Below are 13,043 nucleotides of genomic sequence, written 5' to 3' on the forward strand. Positions count from 1 at the left end.
GTGGTGCACAGAAATGCCCTATTCTGTATCACTTAATATTCCACTCCGAATTAGTACCCGTTATTAATTATTGTATTCATATTATTCTATTAAACTCGTTGTCTACATTGTAATATATTATCTATATATTTTCAGTGAAGTATGCTGAACATCAATCTCTATCCTGATTAAACAATGTTTCTGGTTGTTTAATACTGTTTTAGTCCTTTTGGCTATTTAATTAATCATGTTCAGACTACCTTTTTGGTAGATGAAAAGTTATTTCCTCTTATGTTCTCCAAAAGGCTGCTGTTTCAAGCAGCGCTGTTTAGTATATGGATTCCAACTCTAGAGTGTCCGCGATCTACGGCAATTTGGCCGCTATAAGTATATTTAAGTGGCAGAGCACCCATCCAATCATATCCCCCTGATGAAGACACGTGACCCTGTGTCGAACACGCGTAGGGGAGGGGCCAGGACGGAGCACTTAGCTTTCTTTCTTGGTGTGATGCGACACACACTTCACCGCGCTTGACACTCAATATTTGGAGGCTGTTTGGAGGTTGGTGCACTGACGCACCCTGAACTTGTGAGTACCCCATTGTGGGGAATGTTTTTACTTTAATAAACCTTTTAAAACGGTATTACACCATCCAGTCTTTTCTTTTCATTCTCCTTTACTGTGGAACTACTGCCTTAGCTGTGCACCTGGATACCAATACTGAGCTGTGGAAGGGCTCCAAATCGTGTTTTGACTTAGTGTCACAGCTGAGTCACACGCTCTGAGGTGAGCGCCTTTCCCTGGGGGGGGTCACTGGATGCACACTGGAGCATGTTTTTTTAAAGCACAGATTACTTGGAGCATAATGGATTTTATGGACAATTTCAATACCTTTATTATTGAACACAGATCACTTGGCATATCATTTTTGGAAATTGTTATATTTCACCAATGTGTGGCACTTGGCACTTTTATTGAATATTGCACATATTATATCTACTGCTGTAAATCCACTGCACATTGCACTTTATGTTTTTTATTTAAATCATATATGCATATTTGATGATTTATATATTTTGCATTGATGTATAGTGGTATTTGTTGATTCATATGCATATTTCCACTGATTTAATAATACTACCTTATTACGTTACTAGTGTTAGTAAGTAGCGGGAATACTACATAACATTTTTTCAATTTATTTATTTTTTCTATTTATTTTATTTTTTTGGATTTATATTATTTGCACACTATTGGCATCACTGTCTTTACACTTTTAGGGCAGCATATTTTCTTTTCTTTATGGTGGTGCACGGTGTATGAGACATGTTCTACGCAGGCAGCTAGGTGTTTCTTTATTATTGAGGCAACATATCATTGTGGCTCGCAAGGTTACTCTTTACCAGTAATACTCAGCCACACCTGACCCAGTCATCCCATCCATACCCATCCACACTCAGCCATACCCAGCCATCCCATCCACACTCAGCCATACCCACCCAGCCATACCTGACCCAGCCATACTCAGCCATACCCAGCCATCCCATCCATACCCACCCAGTCATACTCACTCAGCCATACTCAGCCATCCCATCTATACTCAGCCATACCCAGCCATCCACATTCATGGCTCAACCATGGTTAGCCATCCCCAGCTCATCCATGCCACTACAGTGCCACTAAAGTGCCTCAAAGCATAATAGGTAGCCAAATTAGATTTGAAATTAATGCCCCTAGAACGCCTGATGGAGCTCCCTGCATGTTGGGCCTCTGTATGTGGCCAGACTGTGTAATAGTCTCACACATGTGGTATCGCCATACTCAGGAGGAGTAGCAGACAATGTTTTGGAGTGTACTTTTTGCCTTGTACATGTGTTAGAAATATTGTATAAATGGACAACTTTGTGTAAAAAAATGCTTTTTCATTTTCTTTCCACATTTTCCAAAAACTTGTAGAAAAAATTGACATGTTCAAAAGACTCAATATGCCTCATAGATTATACATTGGGGTGTTTTCTTTCCATAATGGGGTAATTTTTTATTATCCTGGTGCTCCAGGGTTTTCAAATGTGCAAGAGGTAGTCAAAAAATTAGATGTGTAATTTATGCTCCTAGAACGCCTGAAGGTGCTCCCTGCATGTTGGGCCTCTGTAAGTCGCACACATGTGGTATCACTATACTCAGGAGGAGTAGTAGAATGTATTTTGGGGTGTAATTTGTGGTATGCATATGCTGTTTGTGAGAAATAATATGACACTTTTGTGGAAAAGAGAAAAAAAAATCTTGATTTTGCAAAGAATTGTGGGAAAAAATTACAACTTCAAAAAACTTAACATGCCTCTTTCTAAATACCTTTGAATGTCTACTTTCCAAAAAGGGGTCATTTGAGGGGTATTTGTACTGTCCTGGCTTATTAGGGTCTCAAGAATTTAGCTAGGCCATCAGTACTTCAGGTGTGATCAATTTTCAGTGATCGGCACCATAGCTTGTATGACCCCTTTCGCACTGAGGTGCTTTGCAGGCACTATAGCATTAAAAATAGTGCCTGAAATGGCGGCTCCATTCACCCTTGGGCTTTCACACTGGAGCGGTGTGCTGGCAGGGCATTAGGAGAGGTGAACTCACCACTCCTAAAGTGCCCCTGCCTATTGAAATCACCGCCAAACCGCTGGCAAATTGCTGCTGTAGCAGCACTTTGCGGGTGGTTTTAACCCTTTTTCGGCCACTAGCAGGGTTAAAAGCACCCCGCTAGCAGCTGAATAGCGCCGCAAAAATGATGGTAAAGCACCGCTAAAAATAGCAGCGTTTTACCGCCGATGCCCAGGACGGCTCAGTGTGAAAGGGCTCTATAACTTTCACACAGACCAAATAATATACACCGATTTGGATTATTTTTACTAAAGATATGTAGCAGTATATAATTTGGCCAAAATGTATTATGAAAAATTACTAATTTGCTAAATTTTATAACAGAAACAAAGAAAAATGTATTTTTTTTTACAGAATTTTCGGTCTTTTTTCATTTATAGTACAAAAAATAAAAACCCAGCGGTGATTAAATACCACCAAAAGCTCTATTTGTGTGAAAAAAAGGGACAACAATTTCATATGGGTACAGTGTTGCATGACTGAGTAATTGTCATTCAAAGTGTGAGCGCACTGAAAGCTGAAAATTGGTCTGGTTAGGAAGGGGGTTTAAGTGCCCAGTGGCCAAGTCATTAAATTGCTCTGAAATCAGAAGCGCTTCCATCTTCTGAGTTAATACTACCCTGGAAGGATCAACAAATGGATGTTTATTGATCTCCTTACTCCTCTGCATCCTGGCAGAGTGGCACCTTCACTCACATGCAGAAGCAATTGGGTGGATTATCAGTTTTTAAAAGCACTTCTGCTACATAGCCAGAAGCCAGGTATGAACAGCTAAATAATAGACATGTGCACACTGAAATATTTCATTTCAGAATTTCATTTTCGTCCGAAAAATAAATTTATTTAGTTACTCCCGAAATTCGTTTTCATTTATTTCGTTTTTCGTTAAAAAATGCATTCGTCCTAAAATCCAAATTAAGGTCGAATCTGTCATTGAAGGCTTATGGTGTCTGTCGAATCTTCAAAGAAGATTTGACGGAGCAGCTAAACTGTACGACGCCGTATAGTTTACCTGCTCCGTCAAATCTTCTTAGAACTTTCAACAGACACCATAAGCCAAAGTACGTATGTACTTAGTTCTAGCTATTTTACTGCTCCTCCTTTTTGGTTACAATCAGCCAATAACATTCATCATCATCATTATTTTTATTTATCTTTTCTCCTCTACGTCAAATCTTTTCTCCCCTACGTCAAATCTTTTCTCTCTATGTCAAATCTTTTCTCTCTATGTAGAATAATCTTGGACTAATAGAGTTAAGGTTAGGCACATTCGACCACAGGTTTGATGGACACAGATTGTTATTGTCATCATCATGTCGAATCTCCTATCTATATCGAACTGTTGTAGCAATGAAAACGAAAATAAAGCATTTGTTTATGTCGGATCTTTCGTTTTTCGGATTCTGCACTTTCGTTATTGTTTGTTAAAATGATAATGAAAATACCTGAAATTCGGACGAAAATGCATTCGGATGAAAATGAATTCGGGTTGCTCTAATGGTTGGGAGTTTGTTTACGTACTAGTGCTGCTGCCACTGCAATAGTTATGGTGGAGATAGTGAAGGGTTTGAGCCTTCAAGAAAGCTGTCCACAGATTGCTGAAAGGCTTGAAGATACTTTGTAACAACTTGCTGATTTGTTGTACCTATTGATGATGCCTCTGTATACATAGCCTAAAAGTTTGAAAAAAAAAGTTTTGTAAGTTTTAGCCTTTAACATCACATTCTATGTATTTAATGTTTGCTAATGTATTGTATTAATTTCTTGATTCCATAATTACCATTATTGCAATATGCTGCAAGTGTCCTCTTTGTCCTCATGCATGCTGTAAGCTTTTAATGCTCCTTTTTTGTCCTTCATGCATATTTTCCTTCACTAACCTCCCCAGCATGCCATCCTGGGCCCATACACACCTAGCCTAGTAACTTAACAATGTATTTTGTCAGCTACATTTTTGTGCTTACCCTAAACACCCCATAAAAAATGTGTCCAAATGTTATTGTTGTCCTCAAATTCGGGCAGAGTGCAAGAGGCCATTTTTTGGGGCACAAACTCATTTGGAACCCTCCCCCCCAATTGCTAAGTCAACCGATACCAATACTCTATGTGCTGACTTTGCAAAACCCATACACACTATACCTCTTTGTGGTCATATTTATGGATGAATTCACCAAAGCATGTAGTGCAAGGGCCTGCCTGATTACCTTCAAATTGTAACATAGTAAGTTTTTATCTCATATTATCTTGATAGGTAATTTATGAATGTAAAAATGTGCTTCAATTTGGACAGCGTGTATCCATATTTTTAGATTATGACACTTCTTACCTGTCCACTTGGCTGCCAACAGTCTAAGTAAGGAGGGGCTGGCCAAAGTATCACACATTATTTATGCATTCAGCTCTCATGGAACTGGAGAGGGTTACCTCTACAAAACATCTAGCCATTACCTCCCCCCCACCATAACATTTTTCTAATGGGCTACCAGAGGGGGTGATGATCTGATCAGTTGACATTACACTTTTGTCTTTAAATACTCATTTCAATTTTATACTTATGTTGGCCAAGAATGTTTTTGTCAAATCTGTTTGCCAGCTTATGTGCAGAAATAGTAATTTCTTATTTCTTTTTTTGACTCCACAGTTTTCTTCCAACTCCCAGCAATGGCAGGATGTTTGCAGGCCAGTTTCAAAATCAGTGGGATTTTCCCAACTGTGGTGGTGCTATTGATGGGAAACATGTGAGGATTGAACCACCACCCTACTAAGGCTCATATTATTATAATTATAATAAGGGCTTTTGCAGCATAGTGCTGCTAGCTGTTGTTTCTGCAACGTATGAGTTCCTTTTTTTTGGATGTTGGGAAGAACAGCTGCAACTCGGATGGAGGTGTCATAATGCAGATGGAGTTATACCATCTGCTCCAGAATGGTACCCTAAATTTGCCACCTGCTCAGGACAATGTTGAGGGCCTCAATTTAGTTTTTGTGGCAGATGAGGCCTTTGCTCTGGGGGAACATGTTATGAAGCCCTTTCCTATGAGGAACCTCACCCCAGAGCAGTGAATCTTCAACTACAGGCTCTCTCATGCCAGAAGGGTGGTTGAAAATGCCTTTGGCATCCTGTCAAGTCACTTCAGGCTCTTTTTAACCCCCATCAACGTGGCCCAATATAAAATAAACATTGTGGTTTTGTGTTGTTGCATCCTCCACAATTTTTTAAGGAGGAATGCAAGCAGCTACCTTTCCTCACTGCCGGCTGATGTTGACCCCGCAGTGTCAGGCCCAGCTGAAGAGGCTGAAGCTCATCCATCGGTGGGCAACATGGTGGCTCTGGAACCTGCACGTGCTGGGTTGCCCTCCCAAAATGCCCGAGACATCCGCCAAAAATATCTTGAATATTTTGTGGGTAGAGGGGCAGTGGCTTGGCAGCAAAATGTAGCTGATCAAGAATCATAATTTTATCATAAACTTCTATTTCATTTGAACTACTGTTGTCTGCATTTTTTATCTGTATAATAGGTTGTCAAATGGACTTTTTTGTCCATTTTAGACAATAGTGCAAATGTACCTTATTTGCTACATGAGGGGACAATCTCTTCTTCAGCTAACTATCATGTTGTGCTGTGGGTCTGCTACACACACACAATGTTTTTGTTCTTAATGTATCCAATGCATTAAGTTTGAAAACATTATGCTTTTTCAACTCCTTTAATTTCTTTGAGGCCATAAAATTGCCTGAGTTGGGCACATTTTATAGCATATTGTTACTGTAACTACACCAACTTAACAAATACACTGGTATTGAGCATTGAAATAATAAGCCACACATTGTTTAGTAAAAAATATTTTACCCAAAGCACATACACATGTGCGTTTTAAGTTTTTATAACAAACCAACATCTTGGTGTATAAACATGTATGTTTGCCATTATTTTGCCTTTTTTGGGGCTAAACAAGCATGTTTCATAAGATACACATCCCCAACTCAGGAAGTTACAAAGTTCGGGTTTGTTAAAGTGAAGGCCATATGAGACATTAGTATCACAAGACTGTGTTGATGTTGCCTTCCTCAGATGGGGTGATCTCACCCCTCTAAAATACAAAATTTGAAGCCATGTCCACATAGAGGCATAACTGTTAAATGTCCCTTATTTATGATCCCCTGCCTAAAATGTGTGTAGGTACAAACAGGTTTGTTTCTAAAGCCCAAAACACACAGTGTGTGAACATGTGCTATCCTCCTTCACAGGGTATAAATGGCAGCGTTTTGGGGGTGCAACCCCTTCCTCATAACTAAAATAGGTAAGAGGAAGGGGTTTCACCCCCAAAACGTGTTCATTGATACCCATGATGGGAGCTAGCACATGTTAACCCACTGTATTTTTTGTGACTTTACCAAACTAGATGTAGGGAAAGACAGATATTTTAGTCATGGGATCATGAGGGAAATAAGAATAGTTTGGCACCATTTGTGGGCATCTTCAAATTTTGGCTTTGCAATTCTTAAAAACACATAAATTACAATTAACATTACTTAGGGCAATTTTTTCCAACTCTCCATCTCAAGATGCTTTCCCAGGTCATGTTTTCTATATTTTTTGCTTTTGTCACAGATGATGATGTCATTTTCAAGGTTAGTAATTCACACAGTCGTTTCTCTACTGAGGAAAATACAGAAAACAGGACCTGGTGGTGCACCTAGAGAAGTGGAGTGGAGAAACACTGACCTCAGACACTAAAGCCTAGGTAGGTTCACATTGGACTGATTTGTCGTGGGATTTGAGACATAAAATTGCATGACAAGCCGCAGCCTATTGGTGGAAATGGCACTGTTCCAATTGGTGTAACACAGAATTAGCAGCGCTGCACCAATTTTCAAAACTAGTTCCTGCACTACTTTTGGTGATTTCAGGTGTGACTTCAATAGACATCTGGGCATGAAGCCACACAAATGTCTATCAAGTAGCACCTGAAATCGAGCTGACCTTGCTACTTAGAAATCGTGCAACTTCAAGTGAAGTAGCGCAATTTCAAAGTAGCATCAATGTGAACCAGGGCTTACATTGATTTTTGCACTCGCCACATAAGGCTTTGTTTCCCAAACCGATTTGCATCCTTAAATGAACAAAGTACGTATTTGTACTTTCCTGCAAACAAAATACAGCATTCCTAAAGAAGCAAGGACAGACACAAAGTTGGTTCCTACTTTTTTAGATGTAACTTGGCTAACAGCCACATTTCTTAGAAAAGTTTCTTATAAAACTACAACAATTACAGGTAAACGTGTAACTAAAAATGGTGAAGGTATTCAAGTTTTTGGGTGAAATAGTAATATACAAAACACAGATATTTGCACAATGTGTGAAAGCACACCTACAAGCTTTTTGTACATGACAATACTTTTGGACAAGCTACCCCACCATATTCAACAATGTGCAGTGTCCAGTTTGGTACTGTAGCTGGGGGAGCAAACCACCCTGAGAAATGGACAAAGTTAAAATAGGACATGGCAACTCGATGATTCCTCTTTTTCTCACCAAAAATGTAAATAGGAAACAAGCTGATATGTTTCATCTAAAGCATAATTACTCATCTGAGGAAGGCTGCAAGTGCTGAAACACATCGGTTTGATCCTGTTTAACATGATGTAGGCAACAAAAAATATCATGACAAGTCATGGAGTTGCAGGTTCATATGTCAATCTTTTGCTAAAGTGAAATTGTATATTCAAATATAACAGTTGCAACTATTAAAAAAATGTGCAAAGGTTAATCAATTTAAAACTGTACAAACACATAAGAAATAAAACATGTTTGTTTTTCACATTTTAGCTAAAATATCAATGATGTTGATAACTCTGTTTTGGAGATCATGCATGTTTTCTTTCATTTTCTCCAAATTCCCTATTGCAAACCAAGAGCTCACTGCTAAGTATTTGTGCACTTGCACTGCTGAAGTGAGTTTGGTCTTCCACAACATCCACATCACCTAAAAAATATAAAACACACCATGTATTAGAAATATGTAGGCATCCATCTATTACTTGAAGCTGTGGTCTCAGACACTGACCTTGTGGTCGACACAGTTTCGAGAACTTCATACAATACTTCCTGCACATCAGCATCAACATCTTCTTCAGGGTGTCTGGTGAGTTGACTTTCTGTATCTTCGGGAGGTGCTGGGTTACTGGTGTATAAATAAAGCTCAGATGTTCCTCTTCTTTTCTCCCCTATGTGAATCCAAAGAAGGTATACTTAGCAGACAGATATGTTAGGCTAGAAATAGTAATATGAAACATTGTTTGGCAGTGTCTTTCAATTGTCTGTTTTGGCAATGTTCCAAGCTGAATACACAATTTTTTCCCTTTCCACAGCAGAAATACTTATCTGTTCTGTGCAAGTTTCACACATGTAGATACCCCTAGTATTCACTAGAGCACCTGCGTGAGACACCATAACAAGGGTGTTATGGTTTCCAACACTGGTGCTCCTGCATCCAGCTGCGTAACAGCTGCTGAGTGTCCTCTACTGACACTGAATAAAGTTGACATTTCATTAGTTACAAACACATCTAGACAACAATCTAATGAACTTATGTTACATCAAAATAGGCCATAACAAATGCATTTAATGTGCATCTCCCAATAATGAAGTATTAGTGGTAGATCAAAATGATGTTTAATGTTCCGCGGACAATTCCTGTGTCCACAAAAATAAAACTTTTAAACTGTAGAACAGTAAAGAAAAGAACATGGACCAGCACAAAAGTAATAATAGGAACACAGGGGGCGTGGCTTGATGGTGCTCAGGAGTGGCCACTTGATCAGAGAGCTCCGCTGGCTGGAGAGAACTATGGAGTGACTGAGCCTTCCACATGCGGACCATCCACTTGTACCGAGCATCTACACACTGCAGAAGACCCGAAGGATGGCTTCCAGTAAGAGGAGAGGAGAATATCAGCCTAAAAAGCTGACTGCATTCTTCACTAAACCACAGGTCAGTAAAATCAAAGATGGCGCCACCGTGGCTGCCACATGCACTGCTTACACTGATCTCCCAGATGAACTACAGGTCGCACAAGACCAATCTAGACCCCCCTCCACCTCTGATGAGCAGGCAACTGACAGCCCCATCACAGGCAGCCCCGCAAAAGCTAGGATGTGGATGGATGCACCGCTGCGGAGATTGCATGAAGGAGCCCTGCCATTTAACCCTCTGCAATCTAACCAGGCCCTTCAATCCTCCATGGCAGCATTCCCCACCACAGGTCAGCTTGTTCTGGACATGACCCTAAAGGAGATGCTCCTGTCACTACAATCATCACTTTTAACCGTCCTCTCCTCATTAATCTCCAAATTTTCTACAGATATATATGATCTGGGTGACAGAATCACATACATTGAAAATAAAATGGAGGACAGCACCACCATTATAAATGATCTTGTGGATGCTTTTGATGACATGAAGGACAAAAAACACTGGATAAAATCTAAGCTGGCGGACCTAGAGGACAGGTTCCACCGAAATAACGTGAAACTAAGGGGGCCCCCGAGTCAATCCCACCGCCCGCAATCCTTCAGTATGCAAAAGATCTTATGTCTGTGATTCTGCCTGAAGCTACGCAACTCAAACTCACAATAGACAGAATACGTAGAATAGTCAAACCATCTTATCTAGCTGCTTCAGTGCCCAGAGATGTACTGATGAGAGTGCACTTTTACCACACTACAGAAAAACGCCTAATGGCAGCCAGAAACAAATCTTCACTCCCTGCCCCATTCAATGACATCCAACTCTTCCCTGACCTCTCTAAATATACTCTACAACTGAGATGCCAACTAAACCCGCTAACAAAGGCTATGAACAACCACAAGATCCCATACAAGTGGCGCTATCCCGCAACCATACTGGTCACCAAAAATGGTGTCTCTCACACCATCTCTGCACTAAATGGAGGGATGAAAATACTACTTTCCTGGGGCATCATAACAAATCTTCCACAAGACAACAACCCTTTCTCAATCCCGTTACGAATGCTGCCTCAGTGTGGAAAATACTCCTGCACACCGCAAGGAAAACATGGATAACATTACAGCCAAAAAGCCTATTCCTCAGAACTGTTCTCTCCAGACTCCAGTTTACACAGCCTGCGATTGACTGTTTACCCCCCAAGATGGAATTGCTGATATCAGCCCAGTTTATCCGCTGAACTTCTTACACTACAGTACACTAATATACCATACTAATATCGCACACAAATATCTTTTACTAACGCAATTTTTGTTTTAGAGTTCCACTAAAGCCAGAGACGTACTTTGGAAATCTCCAAGCGGGAACTCCACAAAACCAGAGCAGGCTTCCATCAGCTGAGCATCCCAACACCACCTTATCAAACCATGAGTGCCCAACTTTACACAAAAGAAACCCTTAAGCCCAACAATACCGATCAATGTACTGTTAATCAATGCACATGGTCTCAACCACCCTGCTAAATGCCAATCTCTCTGCCAGACCGCTCTAGATTCACAACTCCGATATTGTATGTGTACAGGAGACAAACTTCTCCTCCGCAGCACCACCCAAATGCTCCAACAAGCATTTCCCACACATTTACCAAGCCTCCTTCCCCTCCAAAAAAGGGGAGTGTTGATCACCTTAAGAGACTCTCTCACCTTCCAACTACAACACTCAGTCCTGGACCCCAATGGATATAATGAATACAATGAATATATAATTTTAGTAAGCTCTATCAACAAGGTTACCTACACCTTACTAAACATATATGCCCCCAATGATCACCAAATGAAATTTCTCCACAAAGTCATGCATATACCTAAACCGATTCAACAAGGACACCCCCTCACCTGTGGGGACTTTAATCTTGTACCTGACACAATTCTGTATTCTTCAGCTGCAGCTAAACAGAGAGACTCACCTCTACAAAACTTCCTATTCACGCCAAGATCTTTGATGTTTGGCGATGCCAACATGGATCCGAAAGAGACTATTCATACTTTTCACCGACACACAGGTCATACTCATGTATAGACCTTCCCCTGTGGACAAATGGCTCCTGCAAAAGATATGTTCCTCTGATATCCATGCCATAACGTGGTCAGACCATGCGCCCTTCAGCATCTCTATTGCAGATGCACCTCCACAAACATCAGCATACATATGGTGGGTGAATAACTCCCTTTTGCAACAAACACCCTACTCTACAGATTTAGCAAACCATCTGTCTGAATTCTTTAAATATAATACAGGGACGGTGTCCAACCCCAGTGTGCTATGGAATGCCCACAAGGCCTTTATCAGAGGCATTATCATTGAAATGAGTTCAGGTAGGAAGAGGGAAAGGACGCAGCGTATAGACTTGCTCTTATCCCAGATCACAGATCTGGAGAAACAGGATAAAGCCAACCCCCAAGAGGCACGCTCAAACAAAATTATGACCCTTAGACAGGAGCTATGGCTGCTTCTTCTGGATTCTTTTGACAAAATGCAACGCAAATTAAAGGCCAACTTGTACACAACAAAGCATGAAAACTATTAGCCTGCCGTATCAAAGTACACCGCACTAAAACCAAGATAGCATACCTGTACCATCCTCCTACCAAAACTAAATTCACAGACCCACAAAACATAGCTGACGTTTTTAGCACATATTACAGTGACTTATACAACCTAAACCAAGACCATGCCACACATCAACCCACTTTAACAGAAATTAACTCCTTCCAAGACCAGGTAAACCTCCCCAGAATAACTACTGAACAAGAAACTCTCCTAAACGCCCCTTTCACAGACCAAGAAATACAGGCCACCATCACAAGTATCCCAACAGGAAAATCTCCAGGACCTGATGGTCTACCAGGAGAATACTATAAACAATTTTCCAACATACTGTCTCCCCACATGAGCAAGATTTATAACAACGCTGTTTCCTTTTCCTCATTCCCATCCGAAATGTTGCAGGCAATGATAATAACTCTTCCTAAACCAGGGAAGGAACTGACCCCCCCCCCCAAAATTTTAGGCCAATTTCCCTTCTAAACCTGGATGTGAAAATATACGCCAAATCATTAGCATCCCGACTTCTCAATATACTACCTTCCTTAATTCACAACGACCAATCAGGGTTCACGAAAGGACGACAAGCATCAGATGACACTAGAAGGCTTATCAATATAATCCACCATGCGGAGTCCACCAGAACGCCTTCTCTGCTCCTCTCTTTGGATGCAGATAAGACATTCGATAGGATCCATTGGACATACCTACAGCAGGTCCTTCTCAAATTTGGGTTCCGAGGTAGAATATTACATGTGATCTTAGCCCTTTATACAGCCCCTACAGCGAAAGTACTCTCATCCGATATGCTCTCACAACCTTTCAACATTAGCAATGGTACC

Source organism: Aquarana catesbeiana, linkage group LG09 (assembly GCF_042186555.1).
Source record: "Aquarana catesbeiana isolate 2022-GZ linkage group LG09, ASM4218655v1, whole genome shotgun sequence".
NCBI lineage: Eukaryota > Metazoa > Chordata > Amphibia > Anura > Ranidae > Aquarana > Aquarana catesbeiana.